This window comes from Moschus berezovskii, chromosome 6 (genome assembly GCF_049115385.1).
Source record: "Moschus berezovskii isolate FMDL1 chromosome 6, NW_MosBer_1.0, whole genome shotgun sequence".
Classification (NCBI taxonomy): Eukaryota; Metazoa; Chordata; class Mammalia; order Artiodactyla; family Moschidae; genus Moschus; species Moschus berezovskii.
Genome location: NC_142465.1, coordinates 79,793,723 through 79,805,727, shown reverse-complemented (window position 1 = coordinate 79,805,727; position 12,005 = coordinate 79,793,723). Strand labels below are relative to the sequence as shown.

At 47.0% G+C, this 12,005-nt stretch overlaps 1 protein-coding gene across 1 annotated transcript in view; it reads left to right on the top strand.

Moving 5' to 3' along the window:
- Nucleotides 1-12,005, top strand: part of CACNG2 (calcium voltage-gated channel auxiliary subunit gamma 2) — a 123,678-nt gene that overhangs the window by 86,566 nt on the left and 25,107 nt on the right. The window lies entirely within an intron of this gene.

Genomic DNA, 12,005 nt, shown 5'->3' with positions numbered 1-12,005 from the left:
CAGCTCAATCACTACAGTTAATGGGCATTCAGTAGAAATGAGGACTGGCTGAAGTACTGAATGAACCCTGAAGTAAATGACTTGCCCAAGATCACATGGTTAAGCCATGGCAGAAAGACGGCGCAACCACCAGCTCTCTCACCAAGCAGCCCAGCCATCTTTCCACTGCACCACCAGGCTCTCAAGATGAATGTAGAGCTCTTGGCACGTGACAGTATTTATTCATTGTCTGCCCACTCCTGGGGTTGACAGAGCCATTTGATCAGTCCTGTTCCAGAGGTTCCCATCCTCCCTCGGCCTGCCTCCACCTGGGAGCAATCCTGACATGGAAAGTAATCACTACTCTCCCCGACTAGTCCGGGAGCTTTGTGAGATCAGAGACTGTGTGATCCATCTGCACCCCCAGCACCTGACACACCTGAAACTTTTTGAGAACCTACTGTGTGTCAGGCACTGCGCTAAACCCTCTCAATGTAGGGTTTTATGCAATTCTCACAGCCCCAATGAGATGGTCTACTGTCTCCCCATATTACAGATGAAAAGACTGAGGTTCAGAGGGGTTTTGTGGTACAATTGGGATATGAACCCAGATTGCCCACCTCCAGACCCTGAGACTAACCACTGACCCTCCCTGCCTCTCTAGCAGCAGGAGCTGAACTAGGAATTGTTTTTGAGGATGGTTTCATGGCTTATGACAACACTCAAACCTACAGGCATGCTTTACAGAGTACATTTTAGGTTGACTTGTTACCTCTGTGGAGGGTCCTTAACCATTAGGCAAGGCTTTCAATCACATGGTGGTACTTGAAGGTAAGAAGTTTTCCTGTCCCTGGGAGCCTGCTCCAGCATCAACACTATAGAGTGAGGGGGACAGAGATACATGGTTATGATGAAGGGGCCTTGAAGTTCAGAACCTAGATCCTCCCAAGTTCTCATTCTTGGTCAGGTCCACATAATCCACCAGCCAGTAAGAGTACCCCTGCCTGTGACACACAGAACTCCCAGTGTAGGGCCCTGACCACTACCTTGGGGGCCTGTCCACAGTCTCTAAGCACTGACAATCCTGGTTCACTTATCTCCACCAGGATCCATTCACTCTTCCTGTGTGAGGTCAAATCCACTCTCTTGCACCTTCTTCCTGGCTCCCTTGTCTAAGACTAACTTGCATCTCAATTCTCAGCAATGCCCCTGCCCATGTCTTCCCTTAGCCATGGCCACAGCTGGCACTGAACTGGAGCAAATTTCATCCTGAACAAAGGGGTTGTGAAGACGACTGAGACAATTTCTAATTCATCCTTTGGCTCAATTACCTGTAGATACTTAGTGAGAACCTGCTCTACGCAAGCACTAACTGTTCTTTCAGTTCAGTCGCTCAGTCGTGTTCAATTCTCTGCAACCCCATGGACTGCAGCAGGCCAGGCTTCCCTGTCCATCACCCACTCCCAGAGCCTGTTCAAACTCATGTCCATCGAGTCAGTGATACCATCCATCAGATGACTGGATGACTCATCCTCTGTCATCCCCATCTCATCCTCTGTCATCCCCTTCTCCTTCTGCCTTCAATCTCTCCCAGCATCAGGGTTCTTTAAAAAGTATCTAATATTAAATACATATAAAAGACCATTTTAACATGAATGATTACACTGATTACAATTAGGTTTGACAACATGAATGATTACACTGATTACAATTAGGTTTGGCAACAAGGGTTGTTTTTTAGCTTAAAAAGATAGCTTATTTCTCTCTCATCGCCCGACTCTGGAGATACGATGTCTGAGAGATAAGACTCTCCGTTGATGGCATGGCCCAGATGTCTTTGATTCTTCCATCACGCAGCTCTCCATCCTCAAGGTGTGTCATGGTCCCAGATGGCAACTGGAGCTCTGTTCCATGTGCCCAGAGGAAACAGCTGAGAAGGGCACATGCCATCCCTTGAAGGATGTCACGCCCTCCACTTCCACTTCCATCCCATTGGTCAGAGCTTGGTCACATGGTCACCTCTAGCTTCAAGAGCCGCTGGGAACTAAAGTCTATATTCTGGGAAGCCACCTGTCCAAGCAAAACGTGGGAAGATGGAGAAGACAGGACACTAGGAAACAGCCAGTAGTCTCTGCCATAGCGAGGTACAGAGAAGAGCGATAAAATGAAGGCCTGTGAACTGACCACCAGGTTAAGAAATGGAGCATCCCAGTACACTGAAGCTGACCTGTCCCCTCCCTTACCCCTCCTCCCTCATGTCTGGTCAACATCCTCCTGAATTCTGTATTTATCACTGCTTGCTTGACTTTACAGTTTCGCCACAACCACATGTTTCTTTTTTCTTTTCTTTTATTATTTATTTATTCATGGCCATGCTGGGTCTTCATTGCTGCGCTCAGGCTTTCTCTACTTGCAGCGAGTGCGGGCTACTCTCCTTCGTGGTGCTCAGGCTTCTTACTGTGGGGGCTTCTCTTGCTGTGGAGCACAGGCTCTAGGCACGCGGGCTTCAGCAGTTGCAGTTCAGGGGCTCTAGAGCGCTGGCTCAATACCTGTGATGCCTGGATCTAGTTGCCATGCAGCATGTGGGATTTTCCTGGAGCAGAGATTGAACCCAAGTTCCTAAAAACCTATTGTCCAGTTGTACGTGTTTCACTTTGTGTAAATGGAGTCATACCATATGTATTTATTCATGACTTGATTTCTAGGTTCAGTATTTTTAAAATTTTTGTTGAAATATAATTGACTTACAATGTTGTGCTCATTTCAGGTATACAACAAAGTGACTCAGTTGTATATTTATATGTATGTATATATATATACTCTTTTCTACATTCTCTTCCATTATAGGTTATTATAAGATATTACATATAGCTCCTTATGGTACATAGTCGGTCCTTGTTGGTAATCCATTTTCTATACAGTAGTGTGTATATTTTAATCCCAAACTCCTGGTTTATCCCTGCCCCCCTTCCCCTCTGGTAACCGTAAGCTTGGTTTCTATGCCTGTGAGTCTATTTTTGTGTGTGTGCTGTACAGTATTGTGTGTGTGGAATTCACCTGTGTTGACAAGTATAGCTGGAATCTACTCCCATTCATTGCTGAGTCATATCTCATTGTATTAATATGCTCCAAGTTATTATCATTCTTCTGATGAGAAAAATGTGAGTTGTTCCCAAGGTTGTGTTGTTTCAAGCACTGCTGTTAGGAACATTCTTGTACACACCTTCTCATGTATACAGGCAAGGGTTTCCCAAGGCAAATCTCTAAGGGAAATTGCTGGGGTTGGGGATATACACATATTTTGAGACTGTCAAATAGGCTTTTAAAATACGTATTTATTTATTTGGCTGTGCCAGGTCTTAGTTGTAGCATATGGGAGCAATCTTCGATCTTCATTGTTTCAGGTGGGATCTAGTTCCCCAACCAGGGATCAACCCAGGCACCCTGCATTGGGAAGCATTGAGTCTTAGCCACTGGACCACCAGGGAAGTCCCTCAAATAGGCTTTTAATAAGAGAGCTACAAAAGATCCTAGTGCCCCAGGGATTCTAATAGTTGGCATAATGTTCATCTGTTCAGGAGAATGGAAATGTATAGAATACTCTCTGCCCACATAGACACACACATACAGATTCATTTGTTTATTTGTCCATTTGTTCAATAAACACTTGTCGTGTAGCTATTATCATTAATTGTAAGACACACCATCAATGTAATAATGATTTTTCGGGGGAAGAGAGACACACAGCAGTAAATGAACCCATCAATTGTAAGACACATCCCAATTTCACTGAAATGTTCATGGAAGCTTTTAGAATCAAGGAAATTCTGCCCTTGAGGAACTTACAGATTTGAAGCCATTTTTTCCCTGAACAATGATACCAGAGCACAAAATATGATTAAAGCAGATACAAAGTACTCAAAACAAACCCAAAATATAGTCCACCAGGGACCCTGAATCACAACACTGCCTTTGAGCTTGCAAGAAGTACCAAGTCTCAGGGTCCGCTCCAGACCCACTGAGTCAGCAACTGGTTTAACATGATCCCCTAGTGACTCCTGCTGCTGCTCCTGCTGCTGCTAAGTCACTTCAGTCGTGTCCGACTCTGTGTGACCCCATAGACGGAAGCCCACCAGGCTCCCCCATCTCTGGGATTCTCCAGGCAAGAACACGGGAGTGCTCCCATATCCATTAAAACTTAGACGCACTTCAGAGGGGCATAGAGTCTTTCCAACTAAGAGCAATCAAGAAAGGCTTCTTGAAAGAGGCATCATTTGAAGAAGAAAGAGAAAGAAGGATTGCATTTGTTGAGTGCTGCTCTGAGTCAGGAACTGCACAAGGGGCTTTCTCATTGAATCCTCAGAATCACCCCCACAGGGCAGGGATTTCCTTTCTACAAAGAAGGAAATAGGCACAGAGAGGTCACATGACTTGCTCAGGGCATAGCTGATAGTAGCAGAGCTGGGCTTTGAGGCTGGGACTCTCTAAGTCTGGGATCCAGTCTCTTCCCCACATCACACTGAAAGAACTAAAGAAGCAGCTGACAAGAATCTGGACAGGATAGTCTCTGGTGGCTCAGACAGTAAAGAATCGCCTGCAATGCAAGAGACCCAGGTTCCATTCCTGGGTCAGGAAAAGCCCCCGGAGAAGGGAAAGGCAACCCACTTCAGTATTCTTGCCTGGAGAATCCCATGGACAGGGGAGCCTGACAGGTTGCAGTTCCTGGTGTCGCAAAGAGTCAAACAGGACTGAGCAACTAACACTTTCACTTTTTCTGCCTCCCAGAGATGTATGCAAAAGTGCTCAGTGCTGCACCAGGGCTTCTGGAAGGTGAGCTCTCAGGGCACACCTGAGGAGGGACTCAGGAAAGCAGGCAGGCAGGGCAGTCTTCATACTCCACTCTAACCCACCCGACGCCTGCACAGGACCTAGCACGCAGCAGCTTGGAAACAATTCGATGAATGAATGAATGAATGGGGAGAGAGTTTTGTTTCAAACCTTCCAGCAGCCGCCAGTGCCAGCACTGCTTGGGGGCTGTGGTTCCCAGAGAGGTACCAGCCAGGCCTCGCCCACCCGCCCCAGGTCTCGTTAATCCCTGCCATCAGGGAGGGCCCTGCCAGCACAGCAAAAAGCCAGGAGCAGAAAAGATTTAAAACACAGCGCCGGCAGCTCCCACCAAACCCTTCATTTGCTTCACTTAAAAAATTACTTTGCCGACTTCCTACCCGTGCGTCAGCCGGCTCCCTCCGCGCAGCCTCCAGGTTCTGAGCTGCTCTTTCAGCCTCTCCTGAATATGTGGAAAAATAAAACAGCATTGCTTCAACCCTTAATGACCAGGTTTATGAAGAGGTTATTGTATCTCAAAGAAATGAGACAGCAGTTGGTGTTGTGAGATATTAATGTGCTTTTTATAAAGCTGATGAAACCTCCTTTTAAACTACTTAATACCTGCAAGCTGAAATTCTCAGACTGAAGCGGGGAATTCCTGGAGGCAGAGCTATGGCAGCCTAAGACTCAGCCCTTGGCCTTCCCTCCAAGGCTTGGCTTGAGGTCTCTGGGCTCTGGGGTTGGCACAACATCGCTGACCCTTCTGGAGTTGGGGTTCAGTAGAGATTTCACAGTTGTTGGTCTCCTTGGCAGGAAAATCCTTTAGAGTTAATGGTGGGAGTGTATGTGCACTAAGTTGATTCAGTCGTGTCCTACTCTTTTCGATCCCATGGACTGTAGCCCACCTGGTTTCTCTGTCCATGGGATTCTCCAGGCAAGAATGCTGGAGTGGGTTGCCCTGCCCTCCTCCAGGGGATCCTCCCAAGCCAGGGATCAAACTCGAGTCTCTCATGTCTCCTGCATTGGCAAGTGGATTCTTTACCACTAGGGCCACCTGGGAAGCCTTCATGGTGGAAGAATCTCCCCCATCTCCTCATCCTCCAGAAGCTCAAAGCCAGTGTTTGTGGGGGGAGTGGGCGCTGAGATGCCCCCTCCTCACTTCAGCCAGGACCACAAGCCCAGCAGGATCAGACCCCTGCCTACTCCCCAGCCATCTCCTGCCCTCACCGTCACCCATCCAACCTTCTTGTTGGGATCAATCTTTCTGTAAATCTCCACTCCCATGAAGATGTCATGTCTTTGCACCAGCCGACCCCTCATATGAGTCTGCCCTGCATCCAGCTGTTTGCTGGTAAATGTTTACCAGCTGGCTCTCTGTGCAGGGATACACGACCTTGATTTGTAGTGTTTGCCAATGTCCGTGGTGCGAATACTTGCACCGTGGCTGATTTCAAGCTCCTCGTGTGAGTTATGAGGAGACACTAACAATCAGCTCCCAGGATGTAAGCCAGCCCCAGCACAGGGCTGCCTCCAGGTATCCCTCTCACCCCCAACTCTGCCCTGGAGGACCTGCCCTGGGGGACCGGCCTGGCGCCCTGAGACACTCTGCCCCCTCCTGTGTGCCCAGCACTTCCCTGGGCTTGCTCTTCCCTGACTTGCCTCTTCCTAGAATCCCTTCTCACCTTCCACTGCTTCCTCACATGCCCCAACACATGCACACACACACATCCCTACCTACCTGCTTCACCTGGCTGACTCCTCCACCTTCTGAGTCAGGAAGCCTGTGTCAACGCTCACACATGCACACACCTGAATCTGCAGCCCTCTGTGTGTTCTCAGACACACCCTGCTTTGTCAGAACACACATCCTGCTACCCCACAGCACCTCCTCTCTGTCTCCCATAGATGGCAAGCTCTGTGGGGATAGAAAGTCGATTTTTTGCCTCTGTGTCCTCAGCAGATCACATAGAACATGGCATACAATCTGTGCAACATACACATTAACTGAACAACTATGTTCCCATAAGGCTTTGTGTTCTTATTGTTGTTGTTTAGACACTAAGTCATATCCAACTCTTTTGTGACTCCAGAGACTGTGGCCCACCAGGCTCCTCTGTCAATGGAATTTTCCAGGCAAGAATACTTGGGTTGCCATTTCCTCCTCCAGGGTATCTTCCCCACTCAGGGATCAAACTCACGTATTCTACATTGGCAGATGGGTTCTTTACCACTGAGCCACCAGGGAAGCCCATAAGGCCTTGTTGCCATTGTTCAGTCACTCAGTCGTGTCTGACTCTTTGTGACCCCATGGACTCCAGCACACCAGAATTCCCTGTCCTTCACTATCTCCTGGAGATTGCTCAAACTCATGTCCATTGAACCAGTGTTGCCATCCAACCATCTCATCCTCTGTCATCCCCTTCTCCTCCCGCCTTCAATCTTTCCCAGCATCAGGGTCTTTTCCAATGAGTCTGCTCTTCCCATCAGGTGGCCAAAGTATTGGAGCTTCAGCATCAGTTCTTCCAATGAATATTCAGGGTTAATTTCCTTCCGGATTGACTGATTTGCTCTCCTTGCTGTCCAAGGGACTCTCAACAGTCTTCTCCAACACCACAGTTCAAAAGCATCGATTCTTTGGCGCTCAGCTTTCTTTACAGTCCAACTCTCACATCCGTACATGACTACTGGAAAAACCATAGCTTTGAGTAGAGGGACCTTTGTCGGCAAAGTGATGTCTCTGCTTTTTAATATGCTGTCTAGGTTGTTCATAGCTTTTCTCCCAAGGAGCAAGCGTCTTTTAATTTCATGGATGCAGTCACCATCTGCAGTCATTTTGGAGCCCAAGAAAATAAAGTCTCTCACTGTTTCCATTGTTTCCCCATCTATTTGTCATGAAGTGATGGCACCGGATGCCTTACATCTCTCTAATATAGGATGTGAGATATAACATTCTAGTAAATTCTGTGCTATCTATTTTCCCCAAAAAACTACGCATCCCTGAAAGGCAAGGACCAGGTCAGGTTTCCCTCCACCACCCCAGAGCCAGGCACTCAGTCATCCCTTAATCTCTACCCCGGGGAGAGAGGAAGGACGAACAGGGATGGTGAGAAACACCAGATATTGGAGCACTTGGCTCGATCTGTGCCTGAAGCTGAGTCAGTCCCCGGGCTTGACGGCCACCAACAAAAAAGCAATACAGCACAACTCAGGGCTGGCATCCAGAAAAAAAGATGATACCCCTCATCACGTTATATCTGCAGACATAGATGTTCTACCAATAGCAACGTGGTACCACCAGGGTACTGCTTCATGAGCCTAAGCACCGCCTTAGTCAGACTGAGTCCTAGGCCACAGAGCCCCCAGTGCTCCCGGAGACCCCTTATGCTCCAGCCAATGCTCACAGCCTCATCATCACCATCAACCTCAGAGACCACTGGGATCAATCCCACTCCAGCCTGGGTCCCAGTTTACCTCAGTCATTCCTCACCACTAATCTTCTGTCTCTCAGTTCAGATCAGTTCAGTCACCTAGTTGTGTCTGACTCTTTGTGACCCCATGGACTGTAGCATGCCAGGCCTCCCTGTCCATCACCAACTCCTGGAGCTTGCTCAAACTCATGTCCATTGAGTCGGTGATGCCATCCACCCATTTCATCCTCTGTAATCCCCTTCTCTTCCTGCCTTCAATCTTTCCCAGCATCAGGGTCTTTTCGAGTGAGTTAGTTCTTCGCATCAGATGACCAAAGTACTGGAGTTTCAGCTTCAGCATCAGTCCTTCCAATGAATATTCAGGACTGATTGCCTTTAGGATGGACTGGTTTGATCTCCTTGCAGTCCAAGGGACTCTCAAGAGTCTTCTCCAACACCACATTTCAAAAGCATCAATTCTTCAGAGCTCAGCTTTCTTTATAGTCTAACTCTCACATCCATACATGACTCCTGGAAAAACCATAGCTTTGATTAGATGAAACTTTGTTGGCAAAGTGATGTCTCTGCTTTTTAATATGCTGTCTAGGTTGTTCATAGCCTTTCTTCCAAGGAGCAAGCGTCTTTTAATTTCATGGCTGCAGTCACCACCTACAGTCATTTTGGAGCCCCAAAAAATAAAGTCTGACACTGTTTCCATTGTTTCCCCATCTGTTTGCCACGAAGTGATGGGACCAGATGCCATGATCTTAGTTTTCTGTCCCTCAAAGGTTAGTAGAAAACTGTCTGTCACTGAGACAGAATGACTCTTACTCTAACAGAGAAGGGCGAGAAGCATCTGGTGTGGTTCCCTGTGTCAAATCTCCATCCAGACAAGGCCATCATTTAGCTTGTAAAAGACTCATCATCAAAAGATCACACCAATAATTTCTAAAAACCAACCATTGATTTGGGGCCTATTAGAATAATTGGATGAATCGTTTGCACGTCAATGTTTAACTTGGTAAGCAGTTTTATAATATGTATTTGATGTATATAGGAAATAAAAGTGAACATTTAGTTTTGTCTTTATATAGAAGTTATTTGGTTTTATCTTGTATATTATAGGCTAGTATTACATTATCGTGTATATTATAGTGTATATTATAGTTGATGAAAAAGTAATTGCAGCTTTAGACTGTGAATTTTAAGTCATTTTAACTAGGCTCAAGCACATCTTTATTAATCAAAATAGGAACCATTAAAATCAGCACATTTTTGTCAATGAGAAATAAGTTTGTTTATTCCTGTAGCATAAAAATCCATGCCTCAGGATTCGACCAACTCCTGGAAAGCAGTTTTTGCCTCCTGCTGGTTGTGGAAGCATTTTCACTTCAAAGAGCTGAGATGCTTGAAGAAGTGGTAGTCAGTTTGTGAGAGGTCATGTGACTATAGAGAAAGAAGCAAAACTTGTAGCCCAGTCCATCCAACTTTTGAAGGCTTGGTTGTGTGATGTGTGATCAGGCATTGTGTGAAGAACTGGGCTCTTTCTATTGATCAATGCGCTGTAGATGTTGAAGTTTTCAGTGCATCTTATGGATTTGCTGAGCATACTTCTCAGATGTAATCATGTCGTCAGCATTCAGAAAGCTGTAGTAGATGACACAGGCAGCAAACCACCAAACAGTGACCATGACTTTTTTTGGTACAAGTTTAGCTTTAGGAAGTACTTTGGAGCTGCTTCTCCATCCAACCACTGAGCTGGTTGTCACTGGTCATCATATAAAATCCACTTTTCATCACACATCACAATCCAATAGAAAAACGGTGCATTGTTGTTGCAGAGAATAAGAGAAGATGATTTTTTTGATTTACAATCAGCTCATGAGGCACCCACCTTCCCAATTTGTTTCAAATGCTGAACAACCAAAGAATGGTCAGTGTTGCGCTCTCCAGCAACTTCTCTTATAGTTGTAAGAGGATCAGCTTTGATGATGCTCTCATTTGGTCATTGTCAACTTCCAATGGCTGGCCACTGCACTCATCTTCAAGGCTCTAATCTCCCTGAAGAACTTCTTTATTACCACTGCTCTGTACATTTGTTATCAGTTCTTGGGCCTAACGTGGTGTTGATTTTCAAGTTGTCTCGACTGCTTTACAACCCAATTTAAACCCAAATAAGAAAATCACTCAAATTTTTTTTTTGTCTAACATCACTTCCCTGGTCTAAAACAAACATAAAATAAACAGCAAGTAATAAGTCATTATTGGAGAAGGAAATGGCAACCCACTCCAGTGTTCTTGCCTGGAGAATCCCAGGGACGGGGGAGCCTGGTGGGCTTCCATCTATGGGGTCACACAGAGTCGGACACGACTGAAGTGACTTAGCAGTAGCAATAAGTCATTAGCAAAAAAAACATAAAGCAAGAAATGTGCATTAAAATGATGTAGGCATGTGTGTGTGCTAAGTCACACACAGTCACGTCCAACTCTTTGTGACACTATGGACTATAGCCCGCCACGCTCCCCTATCCATGGGATTATCTAGGCAAGAATACTGGAGTGGGTTGCCATTTCCTTCTCCAGGGAATCTTCTCAACCCAGGGATCGAACCCACATCTCTTAAGTCTTCTGCACCAGCAGGCAGGTTTTTTACCACTAGCACCACAAATGAAACAAAAAAGTTCAACAAACTGCAGTTACTTTTGCACCAACCTAAATAATTGGTCTGAGCTTTGCTAAATACTTTGAATGACTTCCCAACCTCCACCTGACCTGAGCCGCCCAGTTCATGGTCTTATCCTTCACCCTGAAGTTACCAGCAACCATGCCCCTCCACAGTCTCAACCTCTCTGACTCCCACGCCCCACCCTTCCAGCTTACTCCCAAGAGCATCTCCCCACCCCCTCACCCCCACCAACAATTCCTTGACCCTCACCTTCTGCTTTCAATGATCCCACCGTCTTTTCACTGCTCCCTTTACCAGCTTACGGTCGGATCCGTCTTCATAATCTACTCCCTTTCTGCCTTCCCTTCTTGCATTCATCTCACAGACCCTCATCCTGCTTAAAGGCAACCCTCCAGCTGGACTGCCCCCATATCCTAAATGCGTTCAGAGAAGAGCACAGAACCTCAGGAAGAACTGTCAGGCCACCAACACATACGCATCACGTCTCAAGCCTGGCCCATTTCTTCGCCACTCTCATGGAGAACATTTTCACTTCCTTCCTCCCTTTCCTCACTCTCAGTTGACAATTTTGTTTCCCATTTCATTCAGACAATAGAAGCAACCAGAAGAGAAGTGTCACAAGCTTCCACCACGCCCACCCATCCCCTGCATCCGCATCCACACTGCCCCCTCCCCACGGTGCCGTGGAGGCACCATCATCCACGTGAGGCCAGCCTTGCACTTGTGTCCCAGGCCTCCTCCCCCTCACAGTGCTCCTGTATTGTCCCACCCCTCCCCGGGTTATCAAGCATTCCCTCTCTGCTAGAACATTCCCCCCAGCATCACTCATGCCTTGACGCCTCCCCTGAACACAGAGCAGCCAGAGTAGTGGTAGATCCCACATTAGCACAGTGCGGGAGGGCACAGAGAAGTTGAGGGAGGGACAGCAAAGCACACGGCGGGGGCACAGGGGGTTAGACCATCATGTGCAAAGGCCCCATAGGGAGTGAGCATGGCGGGAAGGACAGCTGAGACTGCACGTGCGCTGAGACGGAGGTTAGACCAGACAGGGGTCAGGCCCTGTTAAAGACGTTGACATTTTCCCTAAGAACATCAAGAAGCTGCTG